The sequence below is a fragment of the Aedes albopictus genome, chromosome 1, assembly GCF_035046485.1.
Source record: "Aedes albopictus strain Foshan chromosome 1, AalbF5, whole genome shotgun sequence".
Taxonomy (NCBI): domain Eukaryota; kingdom Metazoa; phylum Arthropoda; class Insecta; order Diptera; family Culicidae; genus Aedes; species Aedes albopictus.
In genome coordinates, this window is record NC_085136.1 from 79674171 (window position 1) to 79699235 (window position 25065).

At 37.8% G+C, this 25065-nt stretch overlaps 1 protein-coding gene across 3 annotated transcripts in view; it reads right to left on the minus strand.

The window, feature by feature from the left end:
• LOC109421992 (uncharacterized) overlaps window positions 1-25065 on the minus strand; it is an 84913-nt gene that overhangs the window by 39532 nt on the left and 20316 nt on the right. Inside the window, exon 1 of one of the 3 annotated variants that reach the window (XM_029855309.2) lies at window positions 22979-23418. The exons of 1 other annotated variant lie outside the window; for it this stretch is intronic. The gene's annotated coding sequence lies outside the window, so the exon portion shown is untranslated. Of the gene's footprint in view, window positions 1-5586; window positions 5978-22978; window positions 23419-25065 lie in introns of those variants that run through there. One more of the 3 variants, XM_029855307.2, reaches the window with a different exon arrangement.

Below are 25065 nucleotides of genomic sequence, written 5' to 3' on the forward strand. Positions count from 1 at the left end.
CCGGAAAATCAACAAGAGAAGAATGCGAACCGATACCAATGGCGACGACCACAGCGACGAAAAGGGACTTGCGATTGGAAGCTCGGTACGTGGAACTGCAGATCTCTCAACTTCATCGGGAGCACCCGCATACTCGCCTATGGCGGCAAATTGTTGATTCAGTATTATCATGAATTTGATGTGAACTAAATAAATGAAATGTGTTCTAAACAAGTTCCAGGTGGAACATGTTTATAACAATCAGAATCAATGTTTTGGTTTGTAAACGGTTGTAACTAAGATTCGTTGAAACAATCAGATTATACTTCAGTTACAAATTGGTTTCGCAAGTTTCGACTAATGATGACGTTTGTTGTCATTTTGCTAGTTGTTATAAAACTGTTACACCTCAGTTTGGCATTAACAACAGGATTTTAATAGGTTTTAATTTTGTTTGTTTCATGAAAACTCAGTTGCAACATGTTTGCAACGATGATCATTTCCATTTTAGTTGCAGGTGCTACTTGGGCATGCAGAATTGCCTGAAGGGAAACTCTGAAGGAATACCTGGAGAAATACTTAATGGTATCTCTGGTGAAATTCCTGAAGGATTCTTAAAAAAAAGTACTGAAAAAATAGCTGGAGGTACATCTAAGGACATCTCTGAGGAAATTATTCGAGGAATGTCAGGTGTTTTCCTTACAGGAGTTCCTGAAGAAATCTGTGGAGAAATTCTGGAGAAATTCTTCGATGCATTCTTGCAGAATTCTCATTGAGAATGTGGGAGAAATCCCTGAATTCTACTAAGGAACCTTTGAGAAATTTCTTCGAGAAATCCTCTGAGAATTTCACCTGATTTTTTCCGTTGACTCCTCTGAAAATTTCTTCAAGAATTCTTCCAGACTTCAAATCTAAGACTCCTTCTGGAAAAGGAACTCCTAGGAAGTTTTACGAACGTTTGCGCAATGATGTTTCTAATAAATAGTTTTTCAGATCAACCTCTAGGAATTCAATAGAGGATTCTTCCAGGAATCGCACCGAAATTTGATTGATTAATTTATATTTATTATAGAGACTTTCAGCCTTTGGCTGGACATTGCTCTGAAAATTTCTCCAGAAATTCCCCAACTTTTCTCCTGCAGGTGTCTATTCATAAGGCAAAATAATTCCCTGAGTTTTCCAGGTTTTTTCTAGAGGAGTAATTTCAGGAGTATATAATGCAATACTCAGTCCTAATTTTATTGAATTATCGCTGAATTCGTTCAAGAACTTTCTTTGCAGAACTCGGTTGAGGAACATTTTTAGATTTAACCTTACATAGTATTGAAACTGAACTTGGATATCTGTACTCTGTACTGGTGATGTAATAATGTCGAGATTTCGATGAAAATCCTACAAAAACCAGAAATTACGACAGCATATCAACAATTTTCAATAAAAACTGGTAATAAAGATTATTTTGACTATTCTGCTTAATACTTCTGAAGAACTTTTTGAGGAATTACGAATTCCTTCAGAGATTCGTTTGTAAAATTGAGTGGAAATCTATCCAAAATTCGTTCCGAAATTCTTTTCAGAGGATTTCTCTCAAAATTCTCTCCATGTTTCTTCCTTGAATTCTTTCCCGGATGCCTTATGCAGCAGTTCCTACTTTAACACTTTGGAGCCTGAGGGAGGACCCCGGGCCTCCATTTCATCGCCATAGCGAACGTATTCCAGGCGAGCGAAATTGTAGCAGCTGTGGCGAAGCAATACGGCTGCAAAGGGTAAAGTCCTTTCGCAGTTTCTCACAGAACCCTTACCGCGAGTTCTGCCTTGAATTTACCAAGGCTTTTTCCTGGTCGTTTGTCGGAGTTGTTTTGCTGGCATTATCCAGATCTCCCAAGTTTCCATCTAACTGTTTTAACATATTTACTCCTAGGAATAGTTCCTTTCAAGATTTTGTCGCGGTTCTCTCGGAATGTCTGAGAGTGATTCCCAAGATTTCTTCTACATGTTTTCCCGATTTGCTTCCAGAGTGCTTCGCTAGATTCTTCTACCAGATCATCCTTTCAAAATTGATCCAAAGTTCTTTCAGTAATATCTCCTAGTTTTCTGGGATAGTTTCTTTCAGTATTTTTGCGAGATTCCTGCGGAAGTTCTTCCAGAAATTTCTTCCAGAGGTTTCGATGGTTCTCTTGGATTTCCTCATGGGATTTCCCACGTAGTTCCTCCAAGGATTTTTCTTAGAGGTTTTATAATTTCTCTTTCATATATCCTCCCAAGTTTACTCACATAACTTTTTTTCGAAGGTGTTCCAGTTTTTACCCGAACTTCTGCTGAAGTTCCTCTCAAGATTTCGCCAAAATATCTTGCGGAGATTCTTGCAAGAATTCACTTGGGTTGGGCTGGGAAAAATCCCAGCAAGAACTCTGGGAGCAACTATCAAAGAAATCCCAAAAAGCGCACCCAGAATTTGAAGAAAATTTCCGTTAGGCATTCCGGGAAGAGCTCTGGGAATAATCTAGAGAAAATCTGCAAAAAAAAAAAATCTTAGAAACACTACTAGAAATCCTGTAAACAATTACGAGAAAAAAACCTAGAAAAAGTACTAAAAGAAACCACGGGAAGAACTCCATGAGAGATATCAGTAATAGCGCCTGCAGAAATCTCAAAATGTAATCCAGAGAAAACTTTAATCGAGAGTCCAGAAAAACTCTGGGTGACATTCCAGGAGGACCAACACCGGAAGCAATCTTCTAAGTGGACCAGGAGAAACTCTCAAGTGAAATCAAAGAAATCTCAAGTGAAACTTTCAATGAAATTCTGTGAGATGCTTTTGGAAATATCCCGGCTTAAACTCCTGTAAAAATCCCGGAAGAAACTCCAGAAGAAAGCACACGGAAATTCAGGACTTTTTTTTAAGAAACTACAGGAGAAACTTCCGAAGAGATACCGGGAGGAACTCGTGCAGAAAATTCGTGAAAAGCTCCTTAATAAATCCTTGGAGAAGCTCTAGTAGAAATACCATGAATAACTCCTGTAGAAACTCTTGGGTGAAATCCCAGGAAGATGTCCTGGGAAATCTGCAAGTGGAACATCGAATAAAATCGCAACAAGTTTTCAGGGGATCTCCCGCGAGAACCAACATTTCAGGGATAATTTGAGAGAAACTCTTGTTGAGAACTCGGGATTCATGGACGAAACTCCGCGAAAGTTTACTTTGAGGGAAACGCTGGAAGAACTCCGGGAGGAGCTTTGGGAGCAACTACGGAAGAAATTCTGGAAAAAAAATCTCTTGAACTCTCATGAAAAATTCCAGAAGAAATAAATCAAAACTTGAGAATTCTATAAGATTTTCAAAAAATGAATTCCGGAAAGAAGTGTCTAAAGCTCAAAAAATTTTCACAACCAGTATCCACATTCCTACTTGATTTAACTTGCTTTTCGAATAATCATCTAGAGGAATCAACAAGGTCTTCACAAAACGACAAGCATCCAGTTATAACCCTCGGTATTACGGGAAAAACATTCGTTTTGACTGTTCCTCACAAAAATGTAGTCAAAACTCATGTTCGAAAGAAGTAAACATTATGTATTCGAAACATCTTTATTCATACCAACAATGTTGTAAACTCTGTGGACTTTTGAGTAGATCTACAAGAAGTTCGTTATTTTTCATCCATACCTACAACCCAACATGTTTCTCCAAACATTGCGAGTGAAGTCTTATGATCGGTATAATAAGCTAGAAAGCATTTCTTATAGATAATAATAAAACTTCCCGTAGGCCCATACCAGAACACGTCATAGAAGATGATGTCGGTCGATGTGTCTGCCGTTGATCTTCATATTTGTGTCTACTTCGCCCTGGACGATTAAGAGATCGCTGGACTCCTATGCTTTAAACATCTTTGTACTCCCTACAATGCTGCAAAAATAATTTGCTTCAGAGTATGCCGACCACCCTCACTCAATATGTGCTTGTCTGTATCGGTGTCCGAATTAAAATTGGAATTCCTCCAACTTCTCCACACGGACCGTCCGCTCCGATCCAAGATGGAACAGATTGAATACGTTGTTGCTTTCGTCCCTGTTATCGCTTTGCGCAACTCATTTCTTCTTCAAGTTCTGCGGGTGATTCAACTTTCTTCCTCTTAAAAAAGCAGCAAAATCGAGCGAAATTCCCGCTTTGATTACAGAACTTGCACTTTTGATTCCTTGCTGGGCAAGCCGCAGCAGATGAGAAATGCAAATGACGTCTGTAGTAACGCCGGAAATTTTTCGGGTATTTCATAGTAGAGCTTACTGTGAGCACAGAATTTCTAGCTTCTACCTCTCCATGTGGTCACTGGTTTCTCCTTGGTCGCTCATGGTATTAAACTTTAACACAACAGATTCCTAGCACTTTTTCGAAAAATCGAAGTTTTTTATTCAACATAGTTTTGAAGCTCTGCAATTTTTGTAGTCGCGATGATTTAGGTCCACTATGTTTTTCATTTGGTCTTCATAATCACAAGAAACAGCTTGTTTTCGAAGCTCAACTACAAACGTGTCAGACTTCTTTTTGCCAGAGTGATGTGGGACCATCTGCTGGAACTTCACCCTTTCTCAAGCCTTGTAGATACGAGGAACGAAGTATACATACAAAACCCAAAAGCCTTCTTGTAGCAGTGTTGATTACATGGTCGTAATCTACGATGATCTTCCCATCGGTCCTCCAATCAGCATTAATGTCCTGAATTTTTCTTCGTCGTCTCTGATGAATATCATAGATCAATAAACCCTTTTGCCAATGCAGTTATTCACAGCAATTACTGATATCGATGCACGTTCGTGTGAGAAGCACTTCACTTCAGGATAAACCTATTCGCTGCTATCACTATAATCGCAACACCATTGATTTCAAGCACTTTCATTCACTTCACTAAGTGGGTGTCGTGTCGATGAAATGGCCGCACCATCTTACATCATCGCCGCCTTACAGTAGGTGGTACATTGCCAGCGTAGTGTTAACACGCTCAAACATGGGGAATTCTCACCTAATCTCAATAGGAAACATGCATAAAGTTCAACACGAGCACTTCTTTCAAGCTATTGGTCATCTGACTGTAGTAAATCGAGCTTTGTTCAGCAGGGAAGTCTTCTCTCGTTGAATAAGAAATCAGAAAAGCGACGTGTAGCACAGACTATGGCATCAGAGAGCTTCGCCAGCCAGAGCGCGTGACATTTTTAGAAAAGCCCGTATGGTAACTTTTTTACCCCCTCGGCATATGTAGAAACTGAGCTACCAAAGCGAACCAATACCGTTTCGACGTTCGTTGTTTGGTTACCGTCCATATCTAGATTCAGCAGCAACAACTTGCTATAGCAGCTACATATAACTAACTACTCGTCGAAAGACTGACTGTTTAACAGCTAAACGACCGAAGGTGTTGAATGTTAAGCACACGTTAAGTAAGCACACAGAAACTGAATTACCCTCACACTACCACTACACACTCGCGGCGACGGAGAGCAGGAACATGTTGCCGATTGTTCACCGCACCATAAAAGAAGTATGAGAATCAATCCACAGAGATTGGAAAACTTGACACATAAAACGCCCATAAGTGGAAATATACTAACAATTTTCCGAAGTCGTTTATGATAAGCAGATGAGGATGATGATACGGCCGGCAGCCACCAGCAGAACACTATTTAACGGCACGGTAGGTAACTGTTAGCGCCACGCTTCCTCCCCTCTGCTAAATGCGAGCAATGCACTTGTAAAACACACCGATAATATCGTCCAACCGACAGACAGATGGGGCCGACCGGACCGAGGCAGGAGAATCAGCCTTGGATAGAATAAACTACTGCTACTGCTTTGCACATACATATAGCAGACGGTGCTGCGGCGTGGTGCGGTGGTCGGAGAGTGGCGCGCACACGACAAACAACGTGGACTTGGTGGCACAGGCAGGTTCCGCGAGACAACCGACACGAGCGAAAGTTACCGAGAGACTAAACGCACGGCCAACTGCCGCTCCTCGAAGCACGTGAACCCAACTGAACGCACAAACCGGAGCAAAGTAGGCTGTGTGTATTGCTTTGAATTGGATCTCACGAGCAGGAATGAACGTTGCCTTAAAATTTTGATTGAACTCTACAGAATATGCACACAAAATCGAGGTCAGCAGAACCATACAAAAAATTATCATTTTGGAGTATTTCGATCTTTAAAAACTCTGATTAACCTTCACGTACCCGACCACCGACAACCAATTTTCAAAATGCTGGCATTTCGCCAATTTTCATCCGACTTTTTTGAAGTCGCCCTCAATCAATCATAAATTGGTGCTAGTTTATTATACTCAAGTGGCCATGTAATATCCGGAACCATTCCGGGAATATTCCGGATTATGCTGGGGTCAGGGGTTTGCCAATATGGCTAAGAGTGATTATTTCGTGTGTTATTGTGTTTGAACCATCGATTATCAGCGAAGTTTTTATTGCGAACAGTGAAACACAGCTGCGGTAACCAGATTTGAATAAGTTGACCCATCCAGATCCCCGTGACAGGTTCCGCGGGGCCTCATTGGGGACATTTCTGGTTTTCAACCTAAACATGCCGTGCGGCACTTCAAATTTCATGATTTCGAATGACTGAGTCAGATGAAGTCAGTATCAACTAATATGGCCAGGAACAGGTTCCACGGGGGTGTCATCGGGGACATTTCTGGTTTGCAACAAAAACATGCCGTGCGACATATCAATCTTCATGATTTCGAGAGAATGGGGCAGAAAAAAATGACTGAAGTGTGGCCGCTCCGGAACACCTGGAACAGGTTCCGCGGGGGCATCTCAAACACAATAACACAAAATAATCACTTTTAGCCATATGGCAAAACAGACCCCTCCACCACCCCCTGACCCCAGTACAATCCAAAATACCTCCGGAATGGTTCATGATATTACATGGCCACTTGAGTATAATAAACTTCCACCAATTTATGACTTCAAAAAATCGGATGAAAATTGACGAAATACCAGCATTTTGAAAATTAGTTGTCGGGGGTCGCGGGTACGTGAAGGTTAATCCACCTAGTGGTGTTAATGTCTTTTTCGTCAAATATGGTCGACGGTAAGTCAGAGAGAACCATGTGTCTTTTTCCTTCTTTCGAGAAAAACGACTTAAAAGTTTACAACTCTGTAAATTTTGAGTTTTTCAACAAATTTTCTTGAATTTTTCCCATTAATCTTAATAGCTATTCATCTAAGCATCACTCTGTAATGATCGCAAAAAAACGTAAAAATGAAGCTTCAAACCGAGCCAATGTTAAGTAATTGATTGAACTTGGTCCACTCTGACTGAACGATTTTTGACAAACCTGCAACCAACTACATTACACACTCAAGTTCTTAAATATTCGATGAAAACTAAGTGCAAATTTCCACTCTGACTGCACACTATAATCGATTTTTGGAGATCAATCAAAATGAAATTTTACTATAACTCTCGTTAATTGTAACTTTAAGCAAATCGGATTGAAAGGCCATGTAGCTAATGTAATTCTAAATAAAATTCCTTAAAAATATCATTTCCACCAATTTTGTTACATGGTCCTATCTGACTTAACGCCGACCATATGTACACATGATCTTTCTATCAAGGTAAGCCGAAGTGTCTTTTAATCCTGGTAATACTTGATTTAGGAAAGCAACAATTATAACTATTATCGAATTGGGAAAATTATTGATCGTTTCAACGTATAGACAGAGCTGAAATTTCAGTTCAGTTGACTGGTCAGTTGACTGCTGACCACCTTTCACTGTCATTGTAAGTGAAATCCAGGTGGAATGCCTGGAGGAATTGCCGAATGAACATCTGATGGCAATCTCGAAGGAGGAAACCCCAATGGAACTCCTCAAGGAGATCTCGACGTAACTCTCGAAGAATTCCATAAGGCAATCCTGGATAAATTCCTGAAAGAATACTTGGAGAAGATCCCAATGAAATACCTGGAGGAGAAGCTCCCAAAGGAATACCTGGAGGAACTTCTTGAGGATTTCCCAAAGTAATTCTTGGAAGAACTCTCGAAAGATTTCATTGAAAACCTCCAAATGAATGCTCTAAAGAAGTCTAGATGTAACTCTTGAAGTCATTCCCGTACGATCTTCTTAAGAAATTCTTTGAGAAATTCCTAGATCAACTCCTGGTTGAATCTGCGATGGAGCTCCAAGACGAAGTTCTGGTGAAATTTCTGGAGAAACACCTGAAACAATTACCGAAGAAAATCTTCAAGGAATACCCAGAGGAATTCCCCAGGGAACTCCTTGACGAATTCTCCAAGGAATTCCTGAAACTCTTGGAAGAATTCCCGGATTGATTCCTGATAGTACTGTAGGAAATCTCGTAAGAACTTTTGGAGAAACTCCCAAGGGAACTCCTTGAAAAAAATCCGTGGGAATTTCCAAGGAACTCGCTCCTGATTAAATTCTTGAATGAACTCCTTGCAGGAATTCCTGAAGGAATTCCTGGAGAAATTCCCAAATAAACTCTAGGAGAAATTCCCGAAGAAATTCTTTGAGAAATTATCGAAGCAACTCCTTGCTGACTTCTCGATGAAACTCCTGGAGAAAGTTCTATAAAAATTTCCGAAGAAATTCTTTGAGGAATCCCTAGAAGAGTTCTCCAAGAAGAATTCCAAAATGAACTCCCTGAGAAATCTACCAAGAGACACTGAAGACGACCTTACAGTTGAGGTCGAAATACGTATCTGTCAAAGGATGCAAATTCTTAGTGGAATTCAAAGGAACCGTACTTAACCCGATTTTCTTTTTAGATTTCAAAGTTTAGAACGACTTTGGCGTTATTAGTATTGACATAATTCATTTGACACATCATTGTGACTGGCTGCATTGAAAACTGTTGCATCAAACCGAGTTTACAGTTGAAATCGAATTTTGCATTCTACAAAAACAAAAAATGAGTACCCGTCCTAATTCTCTCGTTCGATTTTGAATAACGATCATCGTGTTTTCATCGGCCTATGGAATAATTAGATTGATACGTTAGGTGTCTTTATTAGAGATTTGCAGCCCGAGGCTGGTTCATCTTTTAAAAACCTGATTTTTGTTTATTTATGATATATAAACTTGTGTGACTAGATCAGTCGTCCTATAAGTAAACGAAAAATGGCTAAACTCATATGTTTGAGGTAAATGTCATCAACTATTCTTACAGGACTAGTCTTATCTAGAAGAACTACTTACCTAGGTAAGTTAAAATGAAATTTTCAGCACTGCTCAAGACAAAATCCAGTGAAAAATATGCTTAAGGAATTTCTGGAGGAATCCCATCAGGAACTACAGGGAGAATACCAGACAGAATAACTACAAGAAATTTAGTGATAATTTATGGAATTATAGAAGAAATCGTTGAAAGAATCTCTAGAGGACTTCCTTTATGTATTCATGCATTAGCTTAAGTTGAAATGCTGGTGAAGTGTACGCTCAGTGTGCCTGTCTAGGCCATAATGACCCCAATGAACGACTAGGGTTAAAGAAATCCCAGCATACATCACAAGAATTCCTAGGTGAAACCTAAGAACAATCTCAGGTGGAATCCATGGAGGCATCTCTGGATGGTCAATTTTGCATATTCTCACCGAGATGAGATAAAGTAAATCAAATGATGTACACCCCAGCTCCACCTGTTGAGGGAATTTCTTGCTGATAATCACATCAGCAGACAACGTGTTATGTTTGACCAATTTCAGAGGTGACATATAAACAGAATCAAGCATCAATCTGATACAATATTGGTTTGAAGGTTGGATATCGCTAGGCACAATAATGGCAGAAAGCGTTAGCTTACAAAGGTCTTTCGCCTTTGTCAAAAGAAATGCGAGATAATTTCCTTACTTTATTGGTATATGACGCCTAAATACATCAAGTAAAAATAACATTGATTCTGAAATCGTAGTGCTAGGCGAAAATCATTTGTTTAAAAAATGCCGACAAGACCGAAGATAGACACAATTTGATCACATTCCATAAAAAAATACAGTTTTTTTTTAATCGCCCGATTTCTTCAAAATTTCTAAAAGAAGCCGAATTTTTGCAAGAAATTTCTACAAAAATTGCAAGTAAGTAATGTTTTTGTGAATACCTCCTGCTATTATGAGATTGATGTTGGTCTAGCATTATTGTTATTGTAGGACTTTTAATTCATCAAAAATGTATGAGTCTCACAAAATGTATGTCACAAATGTAGCTTACGATGTGATAGAATTCCCACGACTCTAAAGTAGGCTAAGTGTTTCATAAATTCCTTAAAGTATTTACCTGGAAATTGCCATGTGAATCGATTAGAATATGTTACATGTAATGTTTATTTTCCTGCTAACCACTTGATTCGCAATGACGATGGCGCTACTGTCTAGTTTAAAAAAAAAATTGTCAGAAAAATATTTGTTTGCCAAGAAATAATTTCAAGAAATTCCATCTGAAATTCAGACTTTCAACTAGAAAATAAATGTGTATGGTGTAAAATTGTTGATTCAGTGTTATAATGAATTTGATGTTGAGCTAAATAAATGAAATGAATAAGTGTGCTTAAAAAACTCTTCTGGTATTTTTCGCTAGAACTTTATCTTTGAATGCACATTGCACAAGAAATTATTTCAGAAACAATCAAAGACATCATTATAGAATTTTGAGTATTCATAAGACCAAAACATTATTATATATTTATATATATTTATTTCACTAATGTTTGAAAGACTACATATTTAACGAAAACAGTACCGTAAAATGGGGTGTTAAGGGACGGAGAAATTTTTTGTCCCCAATAATTCATGGGGTCTACTTCTTAAAACTTTCAAGAAAAGCAGTCCGATCATTGTCTTGCTGCCTACTACGCATATAGATTACAAAATTTGACGATTTTTTGGAGAAATTGAAGATATTTAACAAAATGTGCGAATTTTTTGAAAATATGAAAATGGGGTGTTAGGGAACTTATGCGGATGAATGTTAAAGTTCTTATATTTCCAAGAAAGATAAAAATTGACTAATGGTAAAGCCTTGAAACCCGAAAAAAATACCGTCAATTGTACATGAATGGCTTCAATTTTTAACCAACACATTATTCACAGTTACTATTTAGAGTAACCAAATTGAACATTTCAGATTGACGAACAGGTTGTAAAGTAAGGATTACAGTTTTTTGTTCACTTAAAGACTCATTTATATTGAAATGTTTTGTATGCAAGCATCATTAGATGGCCCAGGGTGTAAACTGTATATTTAATGCTGATATTTCTACTCTGGAGCATCGTTGATAGGTCGTATTTTAGATTCTGAGACCTTTTGGCAGCCGTGAGTCTTCTTCATAAATACTTGCTTTTGCAAGAGTTAGTGACAGTCTGGTTTACATAATATATGGAACAAGTGAGCATGTTCCACATTTTCAAAAAGCTGTCACGTTTTAGCGCCAATCATTAATAATATTTTAAAAAGAAAAGAGATGGACAATCTATTTTGATGAATACGCCTTCGTGAAAACATAACAAAACACTTAAAGAACACAAACTTCTGTAAAGAGGGAACTACTGCGGCATTGAGTATAAACATTTGACTAATTTTCTAATTATAGGTATCAATCTAACACTTGTTTTTAAAGATATATACTGTATTAGTTGAATTTATCATCCCTAGCAACTGTTGGAATGCTTATGACCCAAAATGAAATCCGTAATACTTCATCCAGAATAGCTACTGTTATACAATGAATCAATCGCCTCAAAACTTCATGATACAAATAAAAAAGTTATATGAGAAATTTCATCCCCTAACACCCCATCAGCTTAGGAAACTAGACTTATTTCACAAAAACTGTTGGTGTTCAAAAACTACCTTAGTAACATCAATTATTTAACCCTAGTTTTGTTTGAAATGAGTTGTAGAACACTTTACGATTACTCACATATATTTCCTAATAATATCGCTAACCTTACAAATGAATGTTTCAAAGGTAGCGAAATTCAGAAAAAGCAATGTCGTTGTGTTTTTGATGTCTAGTGTCCAGTTAAAAACGTATTTTCATGTGTGATAATCCTTATAGTATGCCTTTATTTCCAACACACATTTGAAGGAAATTTGGAATTAGCAAATCAATTATTATTAGGCTTAGCGATTTTTCAAAGTAGTATGTAAAGATGAATCCCTTAATACTCCATGAGTTCTTAACACCCCATTTTACGGTAACTTAAGTTGGAAATCCAAAATAAGAGACGATACCTTGGACGATACTTACTTGCTACCAGGCTTGCGATATTGAGACATTGCTGTTAATTGTCATAAAAACACTATTGAATGATAATGATAGTAACTTCAAATTTCAACAAACATTGACATAAAGCGTATGTACTACAGTCAATGAATGTGAAAGTGTTTATAGAAAGCAAAGCTGAAAAGCAGCCAAGAAGAAAAATATGTACATTCTTTAGTGATTTATCTGTAGCGTGAATGAAGTAGTGAAGCGAGAGCCAACTTTACTCTTATTTTGAGCGCACAGGATCTCCTTCTCTCTCTCACTCTCATTTTTCCTGCTGAAACTGAACGTACTAGACGCACGAACGCCACCGCAAAGCGAACGGAAGAAATTGACATTATTATCGAAGGAAGGCAAAAATGCCGATCCGATCCGATGTCGCTTTCATTTGGGAAGAATCGAACCATTTCGCAATAAATTAGGAAACTTAACTTACAGCCATGGTGCTGGCAAAACCGTAGACAAACGGTTAAGGCATTTTATTGCGAATGATAATTGAGATATAATCCACCATCATTTCTCTATCTCTCGCTGCGTTTTATCGCAGAGACGTGCCTTCGTTCGACGGTGGATTCAAAAATAGATCTTGGTGATCATGATGATGATGATGGAGGTCAACGGTGGTACTGCGTTCATGGACGTAACAATTTTGCTGACGTATGCGGCCGAATCAAACCGAACCTATAGAAAAATGCTTGAAGGTGTGGAAGTCGATCGGTAGAAGTGGGTTTCAGATTAGTCATTGGGTTGGGTAAGGATTGGATTTGGAAAGGATTCGGATTAAGTATTATGCGAATATTGACGGAATTTCAATTGAATTTGGATTGGAATGAAATTCCAACACGATTGGGATTGGATTTGGATTGCATTTAGATTGCATTAAGATAGGATTTGGATTTGAATTGATTGGAATTGAATTGGATTTTGATTGGATATGGATTGGATTTGGATTGGATTTGGATTGGATTTGGATTGGATTTGGATTGGATTTGGATTGGATTTGGATTGGATTTGGATTGGATTTGGATTGGATTGGGGTTAGATTTTGATTGGATTTGAATTGGATTTGGATTGGATTTTACATGGATTTGGATTGGAATTGAAATGGATTGGATTTGGATTGGATTTGGATTAGATTTGGATTGGATTTGGATTGGATTTGGATTGGATTTGGATTGGATTTGGATTGGATTTGGATAGGGTTTGCATTGGATTTAGATTTAGGTTTGATATGGATTGGACTGGATTTGGATTGGATTGTAATTGAAATGGATTGGATTTGGATTGGATTTGGATTGGATTTGGATTGGATTTGGATTGGATTTAGATTGGATTTGGATTGGATTTGGATTGGATTTGGATTGGATTTGGATTGGATTAGGATTGGATTTTGATTGGTTTTGGATTGAATTTGGATTGGATTTGGATTGAATTTGGATTGGATTTGGATTAAATTTTGAATGAATTTGGATTGGATTTAGATTGGATTTGGATTGGATTTGGATTGAATTGGATTGGATTTGGTTTGGATTGGATTTGAATTGGATATGGATTGGATTTGGATTGGAATTTTATTGGATTTGGATTGAATTTGGATTGGATTTGGATTGGATTTGGATTAGATTTGGATAAGATTTGGATTGGATTTGGATTGGATTTGGATTTGGATTGGATTTGGATTGGATTTGGATTGGATTTGGATTGGATTTGGATTGGATTTGGATTGGATTTGGATTGGATTTGGATTGGATTTGGATTGGATTTGGATTGGATTTGGATTGGATTTGGATTGGATTTGGATTGGATTTGGATTGGATTTGGATTGGATTTGGATTGGATTTGGATTGGATTTGGATTGGATTTGGATTGGATTTGGATTGGATTTGGATTGGATTTTTTATTGGATTTGGATTGGATTTGGATTGAATTTGGATTGGATTTAGATTGGATTTGAATTGGATTTGGATTGAATTTGAATTGGATTTGGATTGAATTTGTATTAGATTTGGATTGAATTTTGAATGAATTTGGATTGGATTTAGATTGCATTTGGATTTCCTTTGGATTGAATTGGACTGGATTTGGTTTGAATTTGGATTGAATTTGAATTGGATATGGATTGGATTTGGATTGAATTTGGATTAAATTAGCATTGGATTTGGATTGGATTTGGATTGGATATGGATTGGATTTGGATTGGATTTGGATTGGATTTGGATTGGATTTGGATTGGATTTTTTATTGGATTTGGATTGGATTTGGATTGAATTTGGATTGGATTTAGATTGGATTTGAATTGGATTTGGGTTGAATTTGGATTGGATTTGGTTTGGATTTGGATTGGATATGGATTGGATTTGGATTGGATTTGGATTGGATTTGGATTGGATTTGGATTGGATTTGGATTGGATTTGGATTGGATTTGAATTGGATATGGATTGGATTTGGATTGGATTTTTATTGGATTTGGATTGGATTTGGATTGAATTTGCATTGGATTTAGATTGGATTTGAATTGGATTTGGGTAGAATTTGGATTGGATTTGGTTTGGATTGAATTTGGATTGAATTTCCTTATTGGATTTTGCTTGGATTGGATTGGAATTGAAATGGATTGGTTTTTGCTTGGATTCGGATTGGATTTGGATTGGATTGAATATGGATTGGATTTGGATTGAATTTGGATTGGTTTTGGATTGGATTTAGATTGGGTTTGGATTGGATTTGGATTGGATTTGGATTGGATTTGGATTGTATTTGGATTGGATTTGGTTTGGATTTGGATTGAATTTGAATTTGATTTGGATTGCATTTGGATTGGATTTGGATTGGATTGGATTTGGATTCACTGGCGTAGCCACGGGGGGGGTTTTAGGGTTAAAACCCCCCCCAGAGTCAAAATTTGTGGAACAAATTTTCAATATAAAGCGCTTTATTATTACTTATTCGTTTATTTGGAAGGCTCGGGCGCCTCATGGGCATAACTGAGCCGAAATCATTTGTTGTTTTTTTTTTACAATATATTTTACATTTTACAATATTTACTGCCTTAATGCTATGTTAGTTTGGGGAGCCGAAGTACTCGCGGCTGTTTCGAGGTTAGGGATAAAAAAAAAATAAAAATAAAATAAAATAAAATTGGGAAGGAGGAATTTAGGGGTCTTAAACTAAATTATTTGCTAACTTATACTAAAAACATTGATGGGGCAAAATGTCCTTATCTGAAATGGAACAAAAAAGAGAGGACTTTATCGGTAGACAACGACAAGAAGAGGACAAACGGAAGGGGGTGACGACAGACAGGGGCGAACAACAAAACCAACGAAAACAAGGAACGTACTACATCAAACTCTGACATCAACACGTTTCAAAAACTGGTAAATCAGGTTCATGTATTCCAAATCAAGTCCTGCCAACACTTCTCTAACGGGTTTCTGTTGTTTTCCTCGGACCCGGAGAATTTCATGCAGCTCAGATCTGACCTCACGATACTCATTGCATCCCCATACGACATGTTCGATATCCTGGTAAGCTACGCTACAGACACAGAGATTGCTTTCTGAGAGCCCAATACGGAAGGTATGTGCATTCAACAAATAGTGGTTGGACATCAGCCGACACATTACACGAATGAAATCGCGGCCTAAATCCAACCCTTTGAACCATGGCTTCTTCGACACCTGTGGAATGATGGAGTGCAACCATCTACCCATCTCTCCATCTCTCCATTTGTGTTGCCAGCTGATCAAGGTCTCCTGACGGGCCAATGCAAAAAATTCGTCGAAGGCGATTTGACGCTCGTAAATATCGCCTCCGCTAGCGCCCACCTTAGCCAGAGAGTCCGCTTTCTCATTGCCCGGAATTGAGCAATGTGAAGGGACCCAAGCTATGGTGATGATGTATGAGCGTTTGGACAAAGCACTCAAGACTTTGCGTATTCCATTCAGGAAGTACGCTGAGTGCTTCATCGGTTTCATTGACCGAACAGCCTCCAGAGAGCTTAGACTGTCGGTAAAAATGAAGTAGTGCTCAGGTGGAAGAGTGCGAATGTACTCTAAGGTGTAGTATATAGCCGCTAGCTCAGCAATGTATACCGAACATGGCTTTTGAAGCATGTAGGTGGCGCTATGAAATTCGTTGTAGACACCGAAACCACTTTGGTCATCGGTTTTCGAACCGTCTGTGAAGAACTGTCTGTCCCCGCTAACATGCCCGAACTTACTTGCAAAGATCTGTGGAATACCTACGGAACGAAAAGATTCCGGAATACCGGTGATCTCATCCTTCATAGAGAGATCAAAATCCACTGAGGAGCTGTCGAAGTTTGAGAAGTTGTCACGATTGGTGTTAACCGGAGATGGGCTTACCTCCAGCGTCATGTACCAGTAGTACACACTCATAAAACGAGTTTGAGGGTTCTGTTCGAGCAGCTTTTCGAAATTTTCTATGACCAATGGATTCACAACCTCGCATCGGATGAGGAACCGGAACGATAACTCCGCAAAGCGGTCTGTCAGAGGCTGTACACCAGCGAGTACCTCTAAACTCATAGTGTGAGTTGAGTTCATGCAGCCTAACGCGATCCGAAGACAACGGTACTGAACCCGTTGAAGCTTCAGCAAGTGTGTTTTCGCCGCGGATTGAAAACAGAAGCTACCGTATTCTAAAACCGACAGAATGGTTGTTTGGTACAGCCTGATCAGATCTTCCGGATGTGCTCCCCACCATGTTCCGGTAATAGTTCGCATAAAGTTGATTCGCTTTTGGCATTTCTGTATCAGATACACAATGTGCTTCCCCCAGGTGCATTTGGAGTCGAACCAGACGCCGAGATATTGAGAAGACATGCTATGAGTGATTGTCTTACCCATCAGATGGAGCGGAAACTTTGCCGGTTTGTGTTTTTTAGAAAAAACAACCATCTCAGTTTTCTCTGGAGAGAACTCGATACCCAGCTTAAGAGCCCAAGTAGACAAATTGTCCAAAGTATCCTGTAGTGGTCCTTGCAGATCGACTGCTATTGATCCCGTTATAGAAACAACACAGTCATCCGCAAGCTGTCTTAACGTGCAATTTTCCATGAGACAATCATCTATGTCTCTAACATAAAAATTGTAAAGAAGGGGGCTTAGACATGAACCCTGGGGGAGACCCATGTAGCTAATTCGTGAAACTGTCAAGTCGCCATGAGCGAAACTCATCTGCTTCTCAAACAGCAAATTATACAAAAAGTTGTTCAAAATTGGTGAAAGGCCACTTTCGTGTAGTTTGTCGGAGAGAACATCGACACAAACTGAATCAAAAGCTCCCTTAATATCCAAAAACACTGAGCCCATTTGCTGCTTTTGAGCAAAGGCAAGCTGAATTTCTGAAGTAAGCAACGCAAGACAGTCGTTCGTTCCTTTGCCTCTGCGGAAACCAAATTGTGTATCAGACAACATGCCATTCGATTCAACCCATTTGTCCAGTCGAAAGAGAATCATCTTCTCTAACAACTTCCGTAGACAAGACAACATCGCGATTGGACGGTACGAATTATGATCCGACGCGGGTTTCCCGGGTTTTTGAATAGCTATCACTCTCACTTGCCTCCAATCATCCGAAATGATGTTGATAAAGCGCTTTGCGACGAAAAAATTTTTCGGCTGCGCCGCTATTTTCGAACTACCAATACAATTGCTCATTACTGTTTACAAAATGTAAATGTTCAATCAAAAAAGGTATCATTGATTGTTGAAAACCCCTCCCAGAGACAATTTCTGACTACGCCACTGTTTGGATTGGATGTGATTTGGATTGGATTTGGATTGAATTTGGATTCAATTTGGATTGGAATTGCATTGGATATGGATTTAGGTTTAATATGGAATGGATTGGATTATGATTGGATTTGGATTCGATTTTACATGGATTTGGATTGGAATTGGAATGGATTGGATTTTGATTGGATTTGGATTGGATTTGCATTGAATTTGTATTGGATTTGGATTGAATTTTGAATGAATTTGGATTGGATTTCGATTGCATTTGGATTTCCTTTGGATTGAATTGGACTGGATTTGGTTTGAATTTGGATTGGATTTAAATTGGATATGGATTGGATTTGGATTGGATTTTTATTGGATTTGGATTGAATTTGGATTGGATTTGGATTGGATTTGGATTGGATTAGATTTGGATAAGATTTGGATTGGATTTGGATTGGATTTGGATTTGGATTGGATTTGGATTGGATTTGGATTGGATTTGGATTGGATTTGGATTGGATTTGGATTGAATTTGGATTGGATTTGGATTGGATTTGGATTGGATTTGGATTGGATTTGGATTGGATTTGGATTGGATTTGGATTGGATTTGGATTGGATTTGGATTGGATTTGGATTGGATTTGGATTGGATTTGGATTGGATTTGGATTGGATTTGGATTGGATTTTTTATTGGATTTGGATTGGATTTGGATTGAATTTGGATTGGATTTGGATTGAATTTGAATTGGATTTGGATTGAATTTGGATTGGATTTGGATTGAATTTGTATTAGATTTGGATTGAATTTTGAATGAATTTGGATTGGATTTAGATTGCATTTGGATTTCCTTTGGATTGAATTGGACTGGATTTGGTTTGAATTTGGATTGAATTTGAATTGGATTTGGATTGGATTTGGATTGAATTTGGATTGAATTTGCATTGGATTTGGATTGGATTTGGATTGGATTTGGATTGGATATGGATTGGATTTGGATTCGATTTGGATTGGATTTGGATTGGATTTGGATTGGATTTGGATTGGATTTTTTATTGGATTTGGATTGGATTTGGATTGAATTTGGATTGGATTTAGATTGGATTTGAATTGGATTTGGGTTGAATTTGGATTGGATTTGGTTTGGATTTGGATTGGATATGGATTCGATTTGGATTGGATTTGGATTGGATTTGGATTGGATTTGGATTGGATTTGAATTGGATATGGATTGGATTTGGATTGGATTTTTATTGGATTTGGATTGGATTTGGATTGAATTTGCATTGGATTTGGATTGGATTTGGATTGGATTTGGATTGGATATGGATTGGATTTGGATTCGATTTGGATTAGATTTGGATTGGATTTGGATTGGATTTGGATTGGATTTTTTATTGGATTTGGATTGGATTTGGATTGAATTTGGATTGGATTTGGTTTGGATTGAATTTGGATTGAATTTCCTTATTGGATTTTGCTTGGATTGGATTGCAATTGAAATGGATTGGTTTTTGCTTGGATTCGGATTGGATTTGGATTGGATTGAATTTGGATTGGATTTTAATTGGATTTGGGTTGAATTTGGATTGGATTTGGTTTGGATTGAATTTGGATTGAATTTCCTTATTGGATTTTGCTTGGATTGGATTGGAATTGAAATGGATTGGTTTTTGCTTGGATTCGGATTGGATTTGGATTGGATTGAATTTGGATTGGATTTGGATTGAATTTGGATTGAATTTGGATTGGTTTTGGATTGGATTTAGATTGGGTTTGGATTGGATTTGGATTGGATTTGGATTGGATTTGGATTGTATTTGGTTTGAATTTGGATTGAATTTGAATTGGATTTGGATTGCATTTGGATTGGATTTGGATTGGATTGGATTTGGATTGGATGTGATTTGGATTGGATTTGGATTGAATTTGGATTCAATTTGGATTGGAATTGCATTGGATTTGGATTTAGGTTTAATATGGAATGGATTGGATTATGATTGGATTTGGATTCGATTTTACATGGATTTGGATTGGAATTGGAATGGATTGGATTTTGATTGGATTTGGATTGGATTTGCATTGGATTTAGATTTAGGTATGATATGGAATGGACTGGATTTGGATTGGATCGTAATTGAAATGGATTGGATTTGGATTGGATTGGATCCGGATTGGATTTGGATTGGATTAGGATTGGATTTCGATTGGATTTGGATTGAATTTGGATTGGATTTGGATTGAATTTGTATTGGATTTGGATTGAATTTTGAATGAATTTGGATTGGATTTAGATTGCATTTGGATTTCCTTTGGATTGAATTGGACTGGATTTGGTTTGAATTTGGATTGGATTAAAATTGGATATGGATTGGATTTGGATTGGATTTTTTTTGGATTTTGATTGAATTTGGATTGGATTTGGATTGAATTTAGATTGGATTTGGATTAAATTTGGATTGGATTTGGATTGAATTTGGATTGGATTTGGATTGAATTTGGATTGGATTTGGATTGAATTTGTATTGGATTTAGATTGGATTTGGATTGTATTAGGATTGGATTTTGAATGGATTTGGATTGAATTTGGATTAGATTTGGAAGAATTTGGATTGAATTTGGATTGGATTTGGATTGGATTTGGATTGAAGTTGGATTGAAATTGGATTGAATTGGATTTGGATTGAATTTGGATTGGATTTGGATTTGCATTGGATTTTGATTGGATTTTGATTGGATTTGGATTGAATTTGGATTTGATTTGGACTCGATTAGGATTGAATTAGGATTGGATTTTGATTGAATTTGGATTGGATTCGGATTGGATTTGGATTGAATTTGGATTTGCATTGCATTTTAATTTGATTTGGATTGAATTTGGATTGGATTTGGACTGGATTAGGATTGAATTTGGATTGGATTGGATTTGGATTGGATTGGATTTGGATTGGATTTTGATTGAATTTGGATTGGATTCGGATTGGATTTAAATTGAATTTTGATTGAATTTGGATTGAGTTTGGATTGGATTTGGATTTGCGTTGGATTTGGATTGAATTTGGATTGGATTTGGATTGGATTAGGATTGGATTTTGATTGGATTTGGATTGGATTTGGATTGGATTTTGATTGAATTTGGATTGAATTTAGATTGGATTTGGATTAAATTTGGATTGAATTTGGATTGAATTTAAATAGGATTTGGATTAAATTTGGATTGGATTTGGATTGAATTTGGATTGAATTTGGATTGAATTTGGATTGAATTTGTATTGGATTTAGATTGGGTTTGGATTGCATTAGGATTGGATTTTGATTGAATTTGGATTGGATTTGGATTGAATTTGGATTGAATTTGGATTGAATTTGTATTGGATTTAGATTGGGTTTGGATTGCATTAGGATTGGATTTTGATTGAATTTGGATTGGATTTGGATTGAATTTGGATTGGATTAGGATTGAATTTGGATTGAATTTAAATTGGATTTGGATTAAATTTGGATTGGATTTGGATTGAATTTGGATTGAATTTGGATTGAGTTTGGATTGGATTTGGATTTGCATTGGATTTGGATTGGATTTGGATTTAATTCGGATTGGATTCGGATTTGATTTGGATTGAATTTGGATTGCATTTAGATTGAATTTGGAATGAATTTGGATTGAATTCGGATTGTATTTGGATTTGCATTGGATTTTGATTGGATTTGGATTGAATTTGGATTGGATTTGGACTGGATTTGGATTGAATTTTTATTGGATTTGGATTGGATTGGATTGGATTTGGAATGGATTTAGATTGGATTTGGATTGGATTTAGATTGCATTTGGATTAAATTTGGATTGAATTTGGATTGAATTTAAATTGGATTTGGATTAAATTTGGATTGAATTTGGATTGAATTTAAATTGGATTTGGATTAAATTTGGATTGGATTTGGATTGAATTTGTATTGGATTTAGATTGGATTTGGATTGCATTAGGATTGGATTTTGATTGAATTGGATTTGGATTGAATATGGATTGGATTTGGATTGGATTTGGATTGGATTTGGACTTGCATTGGATTTTGATTGGATTTGGATTGAGTTTTTATTGGATTTGGATTGGATTTGGATTGGATTGGATTTGGATTGGATTTGGATTGGATTTGGATTGGATTTGGATTGGATTTGGATTGGATTTGGATTGGATTAGGATTGGATTTTGATTGAATTTGGATTGGATTTGGATTGAATTTGGATTGAGTTTAGATTGGATTTGGATTGAGTTTAGATTGGATTTGGATTTGCATTGGATTTGGATTGGATTTGGATTGAATTTTTATTGGATTTTGATTAAATTTGGATTGAATTTGGATTGGATTCGGATTGGATTTGGATTGGATTTGGATTGAAGTTGGATTGAATTTGGATTGGATTCGGATTGAATTTGGATTGGATTTGGATTTGCATTGGATTTGGATTGGATTTGGATTGAATTTTTATTGGATTTGGATTGGATTTGAATTGGGTTTGGATTGGACTCCGAGTGGATTTGGATTGGATTTGTATTGGACAACGATTGTGTTTGTGTTGCGTCTATTCGAAAAAGTATTCGAGAAATGAAATTTGCGTGCCAGCACGGCTGGCGTTGATGGGCCTTTTTCGACCCAGGATAATGCACAGCCAACTAGATTGATTAAACTAAACACAAAAAGAAAATAGAACGGCATCTCGGAAGAGTTGAAAAGTTGCGTTCAAAAAGGCGAAACATTCTTATCTTCTTATCGAGCCCAACCTACTTTTTATCTTCTTCGGGCATCAGAAGCAATAGAGTTTGCACGACACTAGAGATTACACCATCCATCAACCACACAATCTAATCTATTTAGCTCTACATTCGCACAAACACGAGAAGAAAAACTATGCGCTCGCACAAAAGCACAAGGCAAGAGGAAGAAACTTACCTTCCTGCCGAATCCGCACCAACCAACCAGGAAGTAAAACACCTTTTTATTTTCGATTTCGTTCAAATGTTGACAGTTTGTTGTCTGTCGTTTGTTATTTTCACTTCATAACACACTTTTTCCACACAACACAACAATCACTTTTCGAGACGCACTTGACTTACACGCGGAAAATCATTCCATAATGCTTCAAATCACTAACATGTGTCAGACGAAAATCTCCGCGGAACCGTATAACCACTAGCCAGCAAGCAAAGATGATAAAAATTCCCTTCCAATCTGCTCCGAACTTCGGTAAAGAGGCAACTCACAACACAGCACAGTACAACTCATACAACTTCGCGTTCCGAATCCGAACTGAAACTGAAGTTGTTATACAAGAGCAAGCAAGCGGAGGGATCACGTTGCTCAGCAGCAGCACAATATGTTGTTTCGCGGCGGTGTTCTCAACTCACGCAGCCAGCAGCACCAGCTAGCACTCTCGTTTTCTTCTTGTGGTGCGGGGACGAACGAATGAACGACGACGATGACGACGACGGTGTGTCAGTCCCACAGTCGAATTAATTTTCTTTCATTCAAGTAGGGGCAGGTGATTTACAATGGACCTTCGCTGGCGGATAAGTCTTAATAAATACACATTTGAATAATATATTCAACTAGCACCAAACGTGACTAGGCTCCTAAGAGTAATTCAGACTGACGATTCAAAAGTTCAGCACTCATCAGCTGTCCTGGTTATGATCAATCTGCGCTCAAAGCTCTCCGTTATCGACACTGTACGGTACCGACGTCCGCTTCGGTACAACCTAGGGCGAGTGAAACAACCGGATGTCGTCTTAGCATAGGCACAGAAGCTCGAAGCAGCTTAGAAGGGAGAAGGCGAGCTCCATGAGGCTCCTCTTGTCTGAGTCTTGAGGACTGTTGGAGTACAAGTTCAAGAAGCGATCGCGATCACGTGGTACGTGAAATGCAGTCGATGATACGATTCGTACGACGAGGAGTGTATAACAAATATGAAGTAGAAAAACGCGGAATGCTGCAGCATGGGACTCGGTAGAATACGGAACGTTTTAAACGACCCGAAATCAGCAGATATACCTTTTTCGAGTAAACCCGAGTAGGTGAAAAAATCTGATGAATAGCATATTCAGTTATGATTGATTGAATTACTGAAGAGCAAAAACTGATATTGGTTTGATTGATATAAGAGGTAAAAGAACAGAAATAATAGCAAAATCTATTATGGTGAACTACTCAATAATAGCTCGTTCCAAGCTCGTTCAGATATTACAAGATCAAAACAATAGCAGACAAGATATGACACTTCTTTCTAAAAAAAAAATTAAAAAAAATGTCAGCATCCAGTATCGAACCTACGACCTTAGAATTCACAGGCGGCGATGCTTACCACTCAACTGTGGCTCGCTGTTGTAAATAATATGGGAATAAGAGCAAGCGGATCTTCGTTTCCACAGCTCAGAAAGGGGCACATGGCATTTCACTAGCATTGAGCCATCTCTATGGGTGTATGTGTTCCATTTCGTGCAGAAGAGCAAAACTTGCTCTTATGTAGAAATTTTCAGCTACATATTTCGACAAGAACACAAACTGATATCATATCACTTTGAGCTATTCGTGCGATATTCATTAGATTTTTGAATAACTCATCAAAATCACATCGAGCTATGACAGCAAAAAGTGTTCGATTTGAGATATGATTTAGATATTCTCGTCTACCCGGGAAGAAACGCTGCCTGTATGAAGCGAAAAACGCAGAAATGTACTTACGGTGTCGATGATCCCAAGAAACGCGGAAGTTCTACAGAAGCTCAACGCATCACGCAAAGGCTGCAAGTCGAAACCGTTTGCAGGAGCAAGGACGGAAGCCTCTGATGAAAGTGATCGAAAGGTAGAAGTAGCACTTCTACGAGCACATGAATGCGCAGCGGAGGAAATGACTGCAATGTTGCACCAAACGAGGACGGGAATCAATCAACTCCACCAGCTCAAAAACAATAAAGCAGCTGGTAAGCAGGGCCTGATTTAGGGCCCAGGCCGCCATATATATAAGGGGCTCCTACAAAATT